The sequence below is a fragment of the Poecilia reticulata genome, linkage group LG18, assembly GCF_000633615.1.
Source record: "Poecilia reticulata strain Guanapo linkage group LG18, Guppy_female_1.0+MT, whole genome shotgun sequence".
NCBI lineage: Eukaryota > Metazoa > Chordata > Actinopteri > Cyprinodontiformes > Poeciliidae > Poecilia > Poecilia reticulata.
Genome location: NC_024348.1, coordinates 6741516 through 6753682, shown reverse-complemented (window position 1 = coordinate 6753682; position 12167 = coordinate 6741516).

Here is a 12167-nt window from a genome sequence, read left to right as displayed (position 1 = left end):
ATTGTGAGACCACCAAGTTTCCGCAGCCAGAAGCTTGGCTACCTCTGTTTCAAACTACAGACTTGAAGCTCACCCTAAATACTACAGCATGTTGCGTCATTAGTGTTTGTATGTTGGATCATGCTCAGAAAGAAAGCCACCACCACACGCCCCAGAAGTAGACAAGCATTTTGTGCCGTAATCTTTTTTTTTTTAAACTGAAGTTTTTATTTTTTATTTATAGATGTTATTTTATGTGTGGTTTATTTGTAGAGGTTTTATTTTATATATGTGTGGTTTCTTTATTTGTAGATGTGTGTTATATGCATGTATGTACATATTTATTTTTCAACAAAAATTAAAAATATAAACTTATGCCTTCTGCTTGGTGTATTTTTGTTAGGGAGGGGCTTAACCAGGCCTGTAATTATAAAGGTCTAGTGTGTCCAATAGGGAGATATCTACCAACCAATCACATGTAAGTAATAAATTGTGACGTCATTGTTTTTTTTCATCCAATGACTGACAATTCACGTGGGTCTCCTGTTGCTATTCACATGCTAAGTAGAGTCCTATTTTGTTGTAACGCAGTACAAGGCAGACAACGCAGAAGAGATCTACAAAATGGCGGACGCAGGACGGATCTGAGGACGAAGTCATGAAGCCGGTATGTATAATCACTGCGTTGATTCCCAACTGTATAATGGTTGGTTGAGAATAATTTTAACTTACGTATTTTTGAGAAAGCGATATATTTGCTACAATATTTTTTTTAATTTTACATTTATTTCCAGACTCCACAGAATGATAACACCTATAATGGTTTAATTATAATAACACCTATACTCCACAAGATTGGCAAAGCCCCCCGTCAAACCCACTCAGAAAATCAAAATGCTCGTCACCTACGGCGTACCAAGAGTGGTGTATGCTGCGGACATGAGCCTCGTCAGTATGGTGGAACTGAAAAAAGTCGACTCGGAAATCAGGAACAAGGTGAAGTCTTGGCTTCACCTTAGCCCATCAACAGCGGATGGCCTCTTTTATAGTGGCAAGGTGGATGGTGGACTAGGACGGCCTAGATTGGAGAAACAGATCCCAATCTGCCAGGTGAAGAGATGGTGCAAAATGATGCAAGCGACAGATGTCAAATGCAGAACTCTGGCCCCCTCACTACCACCTGAGTCGGAGATCACCACAAGGTGGAAAATGGCTACTGAGGAAGAGGGGGAAATGAGTCTACATGAGAAGCTTGCACTCACCGACCCGGCCACGGTTGGAAAGAAGTGGAGGGAATCAGAATATAGGCGATAGTGCGAACTTAAATGTCAGGGCCGTGGTCTTACCACATTCAAGAAGGACCCCATAAGTAACAACTGGCTGGGTGATTATAAAGGCCTACAAGAATCTGATTACATCCTGGCTCTGCAACTCCGCTCCAGCACAGTCAGTACCCTGACCACCCTCAATAGAGGCAGAAATAAATATGCAGCCTGCAGGGCGTGTGGCAAAGGGTGGGAGGGCATTGCTCACATCGTGAGCCAATGTAAATCTTTTCAAAAGAACAGAATGGCAAATCACAACATTTGCAGCATGTTGGCAGGGATCGGTCGGTCCCTGGGTTGGAAGGTCATGCAGGAGAAAAGAATCTCCTGCTCACTATTGGGAACGGCGGCACCAGACTTGATCCTGATCAAGGATGGCAGAGGACTGGTGGTAGATGTAGCCATTTGCTTCGAAATGAAGCCGGCGACTCTGAGGCGCAGAGCAGAGATGAAGGCAGATAAGTATGAGAAGTTTGCCCCCCAGATCTGCAACGTCTTTGATCTTACAGGCAAGGGGAAAATGGTATGAAGGCAACTCTGAAATACTAAAAGTGATGGGACTCCCCAGGTCCAGAAGAAAGGCGGTGGCTAAGTTGTTTAGCACAGCAGCTGTAAGAGGTTGCACAATGCCCATATCTCTGTGGAGGGAAGCGGCACTCACACAAGTTCACATAGGCGACTATGTGACCATTTCCCACCTGAAGGCACAGGATTCATGCTATGGTGTGCAGCAAACTTGAGGTATGTTGTTGTGAGTTCCTGAAGAAGCTATGCACATGTAAAATCACAGCTATCGATTTGACCACAAAGACGTTGATAAACTTGTTGTTCAATAATGCCACCATTGGTTTAAAACATCCAGTAATTCCCAATCCAACCATCGACGTTCCTGGAGAAAGTGGAACTGAGCTCTACTGTCACTTGCTGTAATTCTTGTTGTGATATGAGTTCTTTGTATTTTTATTTTGAGGTTTTTCTGTGTTTGGTTCCGTTTCCTGATAGTCTCTGTGTTGCCGTCTCCCCTGTTGATTGTGCCCAGGGAAGGTAATCACAGGAATATACCGTGTATTTAGTCCCTCCTCTTGTCTGTGTTCCTTGTCGGATCCTCGTCGAGCGTTGCCTAACGTCTTCGTCTGAGTTTGTTCCGTTTCCTTGTGTTCTCTGCCAGTCTCCTTGTTCCTGTGTTTTCGTTATTAAAATATTCACGTTCTTCATAACCTGGACTCCTGCGTTCGTTCTCACCACCTCCCAACACCGCCTCATGACAATTCTGAGCCAAAACATTTCTACTCGTGCGTGGAAACCTGACATTAAAGGCTGAGATTTTAAAGATTTAAAAAAAAAAAAAAGTCCTTTTTAACAAACAAGATTTTAAGTACACAATTTTCCAAAACCAATGGTCTTGGAAAATTATGCACTACGGGAATGAAACAAATATTTGAAAGTAGGAGTCAAATATTTAGGAGTCAACAGACCAGACACCGGCCTCCGTCCACAAACATCTGAGTGAGTGCTTAAAGTCGGAGAGGAAGATACCAGATTTACCAGACAAACAGTTGTCAAACCAAAGTCAGTGGTGTTTTTTTTTTTTTACTGTTCCCAAAGATAAAAAACTTTTGTTTTAATATCTTCAAAGCCAAAGCAGCACAAATGAAAATTTTTGCTGCACAAACGTAGCCAAGTTGATTGACACCCATTTTGTCAGATTTGAAGAAGGTGTGTGTGGGGGGGTGGTTGACCTTGGATGACCTCTAGAAACATTTCTTTATATCTTTAAAATGATAGCAGCACAAACGAAAATTTTTACTGCACAAACCAGCACAAACGTAGCCGAGTTGATTGACACCCATTTTGTCTGATTTGAAGAAGGTGGGGGGGTGGTTGACCTTGGATGACCTCTAGAAACATTTCTTTATATCTTTAAAATGATAGCAGCACAAACGAAAATTTTTGCTGCACAAACCAGCACAAACGTAGCCGAGTTGATTGACATCAATTTTGTCTGATTTGAAGAMGGTGGGGGGGCTGGTTGACCTTTTGACCTTTACCTCTTCATTAATATTTTCAAAGCCAAAGCAGCACAAACGAAAATTTTTGCTGCACAAACCAGCACAAACGTTTGACACCAATTTTGTCTGATTTGAAGAAGGTGGGGGGGCCAACTTCACTCAGGTAATAAAAATGTACATAATTTGTCTAAAAATTTCACTCTTTCGGAGGCACAGTGCTCACTTTTAAACAGAGGCCTTACATTTATCCCTAGTCAAAACAATACTCACCCCAAAGAAATGCGATCATAAATCAGGTATGACCTACAGAAGTACCATTGGAGAATTAAATTGGCCATTTACTACAAAGATCAGGAAAACAATCTTAGTAACATCAAACCCTTTATGCCAGAATCAGACTGGTCCCCTCCCCCCTGAAGTACAAATACTAATCAATAATGATTTGGAATATTATTTGGATAACACATTACAAGAAATTAGAGAAACCAATCTATAAAGAAACGATCCCTATGATCACCCAAATCCTAAACAACCTGCAAAAAAAGAAATTAACCCAAAACAAAATACTTTCCTGCTAGGCTCCTCTGAACCTCGGATGAGGAGATTCTGTCCGTTACCCAAGATCCACAAATCCCGCAAACAGTGGAGTAAAAGCCAAGAAATTCCCCCAGGGAGGCTGATTGTTGCAGTGAAACCTACCACACGGCTGAATTCATTGATTTTTACTTGACCCCCTCTCTTAATTAGGCACCCGAGTTATATAAAAGACACCTATGATTTCATTGATTAACATACCCAAAGACTCCATTTTGCTTACAATTGATATCGACAGTCTCTACACAAATATTGATATCCAAGAAGGCATAAATTCGGTTAAAAACATTTTTTTTAAATATCCAAATTCTAAAAGACCAGACAAGGAACTCCTCCAATTATTAGAAATTAATTTAAAACGAAATGATTTTGTCTTTAATGGCATAAATGCATGCATAAATATATTTATGGTGCAGTGGGAAGCTGGAGCCTTGAGTACAAGCAGGAAGGCTCCCCTCCATTTCTTCAGGTATTTGGACGACATCTGGTGAACCTGGACGCACTGGGAAGCAGAATTTCAGGAATTCCTCCAGCACCTAAATACACTTGCTACTTTTTTGAGATATGAATTTTGGGTTTTCATGAGCTGTATGCCAAAATCATCAGTATTAAAATAATAAAAGACCTGAAATATTTCAGTTGGTGTGCAATGAATCTAAAATATATGACAGTTTAATTTTTATTATTACATTATGGAAAATAATGAACTTTATTGCAATATGCTAATTTTTTGAGAAGGACCTGTAGATGATTTTGGTTCAGTGTCACTGAACAAACATTTAAGGCTCTATATCAGGGGTCTCCAACTCCAGTCCTCAAGGGCCACTGCCCTGCAACTTTTAGATGTGCCTCTGCTGCACCACACCTGAATAGAATAATTAGGTCATCAAGGCTCTGGAGAACTGATCAACACGAGGAGGAGGTAATTAAGCCATTTCATTCCAGCGTTTTTGTACCTGTGGCACATATAAAAACTGCAAGATAGCGGCCCTAGACGACTGGAGTTTGAGACCCCTGCTCTATATAAAGTTTTATTGAGTAACTCCACCTAATAAAATTCCTCATAAACATCAACTTTTGTCCTGGCTGTCAATGCAAGCCATGTGTTATTTAAATTAAAACTTAAGTTACTTTATTTTAAAATCTTTTGTTTTTCAATCTCCCGTATGGCTCATAACCTATAAAAGGTAAAAATAAGAAATATCTTTAATTTTATAGAAAAAAAAAAATCAGGTTTTCTGGCTCTACGTTGAAGATAGCAAAGAAATAAAGTCATGCCTCTCTTTTTCTATCTTTTCACACACCGAGCTATTGCCACTCCTCAGCCCCTACCACTCATTTCTTTTCAAACTCTTCTCATTAACATAAGTTAGAGCCAAATATGACTGAGATATTTGTTAACTTGGGAGAAAAAAAAGCTCAAGTCTACCAATGTAGCCTTGTTTGCCAGTTTTGATTTACAAGCCTAACAAGGCAGGTCATTATGATTCAGATTAATAATAACGAACTACAGTCTGATTTCTTATTGTTGATGTGTTTCTTCCTACTTAGCAGTGAAAGTAAATAAAAGGTGTTGCATGTCTTTTGGTATAAGTATTTACTTACTGGACGGTTTTTGTTGTTCGTGCTGGAGAGCAGCAGCTAGCTCCTCATTTCGGCTCTCACTGAGCCTTTGCGGCTCCTGTTGCTCCTCCTACACACCGGACTAAACCATTGTTCTAATAGGGGGAACCTGGATTCTTTTGTCTTAGATTAATCTTGGATTTATTTCGTTCTTTGTTTCTTTTACCTTTTCATATTGATATTGTTTAAATACAAAGGTTTCTTTTATGGTTTCTGTGGGGCGAGGGACAATTTCATACTTTTCCAAGATTGGGGGGATCTGGACTCTCCCGGGATTTCCGCCCATGAACGAGGGAATGCTTTTTTTTTTTTTTTTTTTTTTACAAAAAATATATAATTTTGTCAAACTACCATTTGCTGAAGCATTAGAAACATAAAATAGTATTAAAATAACATATCCTTCATGTTTGCTTAATTCATGGTACGTCTTAAGAGATGTGGCAGCTGTTGATTGAGTCAGCCTTGAGAACCTCGTTCATCCACGTCTCTGTTCTTCAGACAGCAATGGCTCCTCAGACTTCATGTTTCTTCTGAGAAAGTTTAAAGAAACGGTTCAGGCGGGGGTCACTCGGGTTAATCCTGACTGAAGTGTAAATAGCTGAACAATTTTTTTTTGTTCTGTAAATATTTCTTGTCTTATCTTTTAATGTTCCTTTCACTCATAACCCATTTAACATATTTACTTTCTTCCAACTTCTTTTTCTTCAGAATTTTTGTGTTAAAAGTGACATGTTCATTTTAAACTGTATATGAATAAACAAATAATGTTCCAAGTTAGCTTAATGGTCATTCGTGTTAAAAATAAATAAATAAAAAGAAATGTCATGAACTTGGGTTGTTCCCACCCCCCAAATTATTCTTGGTTTTGATTAGATACAACTTCTCTCTGTTTAACTTTACACCATTTTGTTAATAGTCATTTTAGTTAGAGTTTACTTATTTTCTTCATTCAGTTATTCTTGGTCCTGGTTATGTTTCCATGTTTATGTAACTTCTCCTTGCTCCACTTTGCCATCTCCCTCAATTTGGCCTCTGCTCTCCCTTCACACCTGCACCTTGTTTTCTAATTAGCACCAGTCCATTGTTCCAGCGTTCAAACTCAGTATTTAACCACCTCTCTCTCATTCATTCTTGCCTGGATCCTTCTTTTATGTGGTCCCAATTTTTTACACCACAGTTCTTGCTCCCTTACAGCTGGTTTTATAAGTCTTTGTCTATTTATTTTTTTATTAAATATTTACTGATAGGTAGTGATGGGTAAATGAGGCATCATGAGGCGTTTCGACTCATAGCAACACTGTGATACTGTGTCGATACTGTGTCACTCAATACTGACACCTGCTGGACATTAAAAATTCCTACGTAGTGATTTGATGACCAAGTCTATACAATAAGATTTAAGTCTTTGTATTTTATTGAATATTATATGCTGTATTATGTCATATCTTCAGTTACATTTAAAATATTTGATATACAGTCAATAAAGAATGTGAACATGTACCATAAAGTGAAAATATAAGTGAATGTGTTTGGAATGAGAATGCATGGACTGTTTTTTCCACCACATTTTTATTTTTTAAAAAGTCTTTACAACCTTTTGAAATTAAGCCTGTTACGCTTTTTTGACAAAACTTCTGCTGTAGAAAAAATTAAGTAAACACTACATTTACAGCGAACACTTGTTTTTCTTAGGGGTTCCGTTCCGAAAATAACTCGTGATAGGCGAAATCCGTGAAGTAGCTGCCTTTATCTTTTACAGTTATTACACAGCATAAATATAAATACATACTCTACATTGAAACCAAAGAACAAAACCTGTTTTCAGGTCAGCGCATGTGCGTGTGCATCAATCGGGCATTAATGTGATCCGGAGTCATGTCGTTAAAGCGTTTCCTCCAAGATGGTTTGCGAGATTCACAGCTGTATCTACGGCAGAGCGACGGATCTCATCAAACGAGCCTCCGGTCGGGTTTTGCGCTGCCTCTGGCCAGTTTTTTTTTTTCCCAGCAGACATCGAAAGTTTCAGTTTCCATCTCCTGAGTGGCCAATCTGTATTAAACACCGTAACGTTATTTGCACTCAGGTAGAGAAGAAGCGCGGAGACTGTTTTTACCAATCATATGGTCAATTAGGACGAAGAACACTGTGGAAAAAAAACGGAACAAAAAAATCTGCGAAGCAGCGATACAGAGAAAAGTGAACCGCTTTACAGCGAGGGTTCACTGTATATGAAATAATTTAAAAAAGCAACTGAGTAATTTGTAGAATGGCTGCATATCTGAGTTTATTTAGGTGAATCTGGGACTTCATTCTCATGCTTGGCCTCATAATGCCTCAGCATTGAAAAGGTGGATTTATTTAAATAACAGTTTAGTTAAACAGATGCGACATTTAACCTGCAGAACATAATATGAAAGTAAACTAAAAGTCAGTTTCAGCTGAATTTGGGTTCAGATAGATTAACTGACAAGAACCGGATGAAACGACAAAAATGAAAACAAATTTATTTTCCAATGTAAGATCAAAATGGTCCCACACTGAGGAAACATTTCCTTTGAAGCTGCTCCAAGATGACAATGTAAAAGATCAAGAATTTGTTTGGCAAATTCTTTTGACAGATTCTCTTCTTTATAAACACAGTTTGGCATCCAATGTCATTTCGAAACAGTTTCTGTGTTGATCACGTGACTTGCTGAAACCAATACGCGCACCGACACGGGTGTTGGGTCTATGGGCTTGATGCATGCGCCGGTGCGTCGGTGTTGCTGGACCCATCACAACTGATGGGCTTTTTTACATGCACAGAGCTAACATCACATCCACGTGACCGAAATGCAACTTTGACTGCTTGTGTTTCAGAAGCAAGTTAAAATTATATTGTGAACACTGCTCTGTACCTAAGTTCACATCGTCTTCAAAATACAATGGGCTTTTAAGTTTCCAAGTTAATTCAACATTCCAAGCAATGCTGAATTAAGAAGATGGTGGTTCGTGAATATTTGTCACAACGAGTTAAACGCAACGCCACACAGTAAAGGTTTGCAGTGTCCACTTCACTCCAGATCAGATCATTCACTCTAAAAATACTGGGGGCAGAATGACAATAAATAAAGGAGCTATCCCGGTATTGTTTCCATCGAACGACCATTTAACCTTCAAGACTGAGTAAGGAAACAACCCATGAGCAGATCATGGAATGTAATCCTCCTGTGGACCACCATTATTACTCTATTCTTGAACCCATTGGAGTCGACATGGCAATAAATAAAACTTTGAAAAAGAAGCAACAGAAACATTAAAGAAAAAGATTTTTAAAAATCTACATTTCAATCCATGTTCAAATTATGATTCACAGGGTCCGGCAAAGACATTCAGTTCTCCCCAAGTTAAGCTAGTATGCTACAAATTAGCTTGACAGAAAAATGTCTGAAAGTAGTTTTGCTATGTAATGGTTTCCACTTTTACTTAAGAATAATTTTTGGTTACTCAACCCACTTCTGGTCACTAGTAGGTTTTTTTTTATATGACTAAAAAAATTTAAGCCATAAAAATTTATGTTCAATTAGTTGTTGGGTTTTAGATTTTAAACACGGAAAACAAACGAATTATTTCAGACGGCTTAAATATTTGGTTCCCACAGGTAACTGGTCAGGGACACCGAAAAGTGATGACGACTGGGTGAGTTCAACAAATGTATCTCTTTAAGGTAATAAAGAGCCACAGCAGCACAAAGTGTGCTAGAGATCTCAGTGGGAGACCTCTGACCCACATAGCAAAATCGGTCTGGGCCAGATCTGGCCCACAGCTAACACTTACATCTGGCCCTCATGGCACAATGAATGACGGGCCCCCCATGGCCCACAGCTGGCCCATATACTGTTTCACCTCTGCCAAAACAGAACCGGGCCACTGGTGGCCCGTCATTCATAGAGGCATCTGGGCCGGATGTAAATGCCATTTTTGCCCCTGACAATTTTATATTATGCAAATGAAATGCAGTGTGTTGCAAAACAATTACTAAATGTGCATTACTTAACATTTGAGTCTGAAAATTTCCTTAAGTAATTAAATTAAAACTCACCTTGTAACTTTAACAGTTATGTCTATTCATTTATACCTATATTATACAAATTTTCATCAAAATCATAAGAGATATCAAAACATTGGGTAGCAATCATCAAAATCATACACATCAAATATGTTGGTCAATATTTCATTTATTATGTTTCAAAATTGACTCTAAACAGCTGGGTTTTTAGTATAGATTTAAAGGAAATCAGTGTTTCAGCTGTTTTGCAGTTTCCTGTAAGTTTGTTCCAGATTTGCGGTGCATAGAAGCTGAATGCTGCTTCTCTGTGTTTGGTTCTGGGGATGCAGAACTTTTTCTCTTCTTATTTTCAAATAGGCCACCCTGACATAAGGAGATGGCATGACCAGCAGGTGATTGACATGATTGCAAATGTGACTAGTCTGTGGGGGAGACAGATGGCAGAGTGAGAGGAGAGGCAGCTGGAGAGGTGCTTCTGGCTCTTTACTTCTGCAAAGACTGGGAAGATGGGACAACAGAGGAGAAACAGGAACCAGATCAAGCACTTTCACAGGCTCTTCCTGGTTCTCTGGTATGATCATTGGATGCTCCTTAGCTACGGTCTCTGTCGGTTCACAGATCAGGTTCTTAGCTTTCTCATCAGCCCAGTGCTTCTTGGGTGGAAAAACCTGCTGTCCTGTGGAGGTGTGGGGGTGCACTGGTACAGACATGCCTTGGAAAGACATCATTTTACAGAAAACAGACATAAATATCTATAGACACATACCTCTCTCTCTCTCTGTGGACTTGATAGTACACACACTCACTAAAATACACACATACATACATTACCCACAGAGAGGAGAAATTCATAAGCCCTCTGCATCTTCAAGGAAATTCTTCGCAGTAGCAGTGGGTTCCAAATGAGTGATTACATCTGCTACCCACTTGCTTGAAGCCTTTTCTTCTTTAGCAATAAATAAAATAGGCTTATAGCCTAAAGCATGAAGTTTTTTGCATGTGCAATTGATAAGAGCATGTCACAAATTACTTAAACATAGCATCCTATTAGAGCAGTTGTTTTTCATCTTTAGCAACATATTGGTAAAATATTTTATGGTTTCAAAGTCGTGTGTGCTTTATGGTGTTAACATCTCAACATCTTCGTACATATTATGAAAAAGTCCCAGAAGAAAGGAAAATGTAGCAGGAGTACACGTTACATTTTGCTCAGTAAGATAACTGATTACATGAAAGAAATAGGTTTTCAGTCTAAGAATTTCTACTTACTGCAATTTGAGCAGGATCAATTATTTGGGAAACATTTCTGTTTTTTACAACCGTTTCCCCTCCATTGACTCCATCCACAACTTTAACTCAGAGCTCTGAGATACATGAAAGGTCTAATATGTCACACACAGATCTGATTTCTTAAAATTTACAAGCAAGTATGCATGTTGTTTGTAATCTTTCTTTCAATAATGCATATATTAGCGATAGTACTCATCTTTAAATGGTGCCATTCATTTTTTCCACCAACCCATTAGTTTGTGGATGGTATGGAGAGCAAAGACTTCTTTTGATGTTGAAGAGTTTGCACATTTCTTGACTAATATACAAATTTAGAAAAAAAATAACTTGTTGGTAAATTAGCTAGTTAGTTGTGTCGTGATATGGAGGGGTCAACATGTTACTTCAGACGGCTGAAATATTTGGTTCCTCCCAGCTGGAGCAATAAGGGGTAATTGTTTAGCTATCTACTAAGTAGATGAGTGAGAGTTTCAGTTTCTATATTAACTTCGGCTCTCTCTGCATTCCCACTGTATTCAATCTGTGTTACGTTCAATAGTCTTGGTGATGAAGCATTAGCTGAGGCATAAGAACTTACAACTGCACTCAGATTCTGAAAATTCTCTACCTCTGTCTCCTCTAGATCAACATAAGCCGCTCCGGCTCTAAGAAACTGAAACTCCTGTGAACAAACAAAGTCCCAAGTACTCAAAGTCAATGGGCTGCCTGTTGAGAGTAGAAACGACCCTATTCCCAGCTCTTTGTAAAAGCTGATGACGCATGGATTTCAAAAAAAAAAAAAAAGAGACAACATTTTTATAGCCATTGGACATCCAACAGTGTTACTGTTGTACAGGCAAGTAATAAAGCATAAATACAGTAGGTATTGACCACAGTAAATACTGTATGTACAAATTCATTTTGGCAGTAGCAAACAAAAGTGTTTGCTACTGCAAAGAAACGCAATTAGACGCTAACGAGGCACACCCGGTAAAAAACGCAATAGTAAAAGAGCAACGAGGCCTGATATACAAGAACTATTAATCAGAGTAAAGCCGAAGCTCTGAGGTTTTTAACAATACTAGAGTCACCACGCTACGTGCAAAACTCAATGAACCAGCAGCTAAAGAAGAAAAACAGAAATAGCTCATTTCACGAAGGTAAAATCAAAAATCCAGTCCTACCTTTGCCGTTTCGTGGTCATAATSCATATTAGAGTAAATATTTCCACCTGGTCCGATAATCCCTTTTCCCTGAGTACATCTCACATGGTTTTTGGTTCGGCGCAGAGGCATTTCCGTGTTTTATGTGGATTCGTAT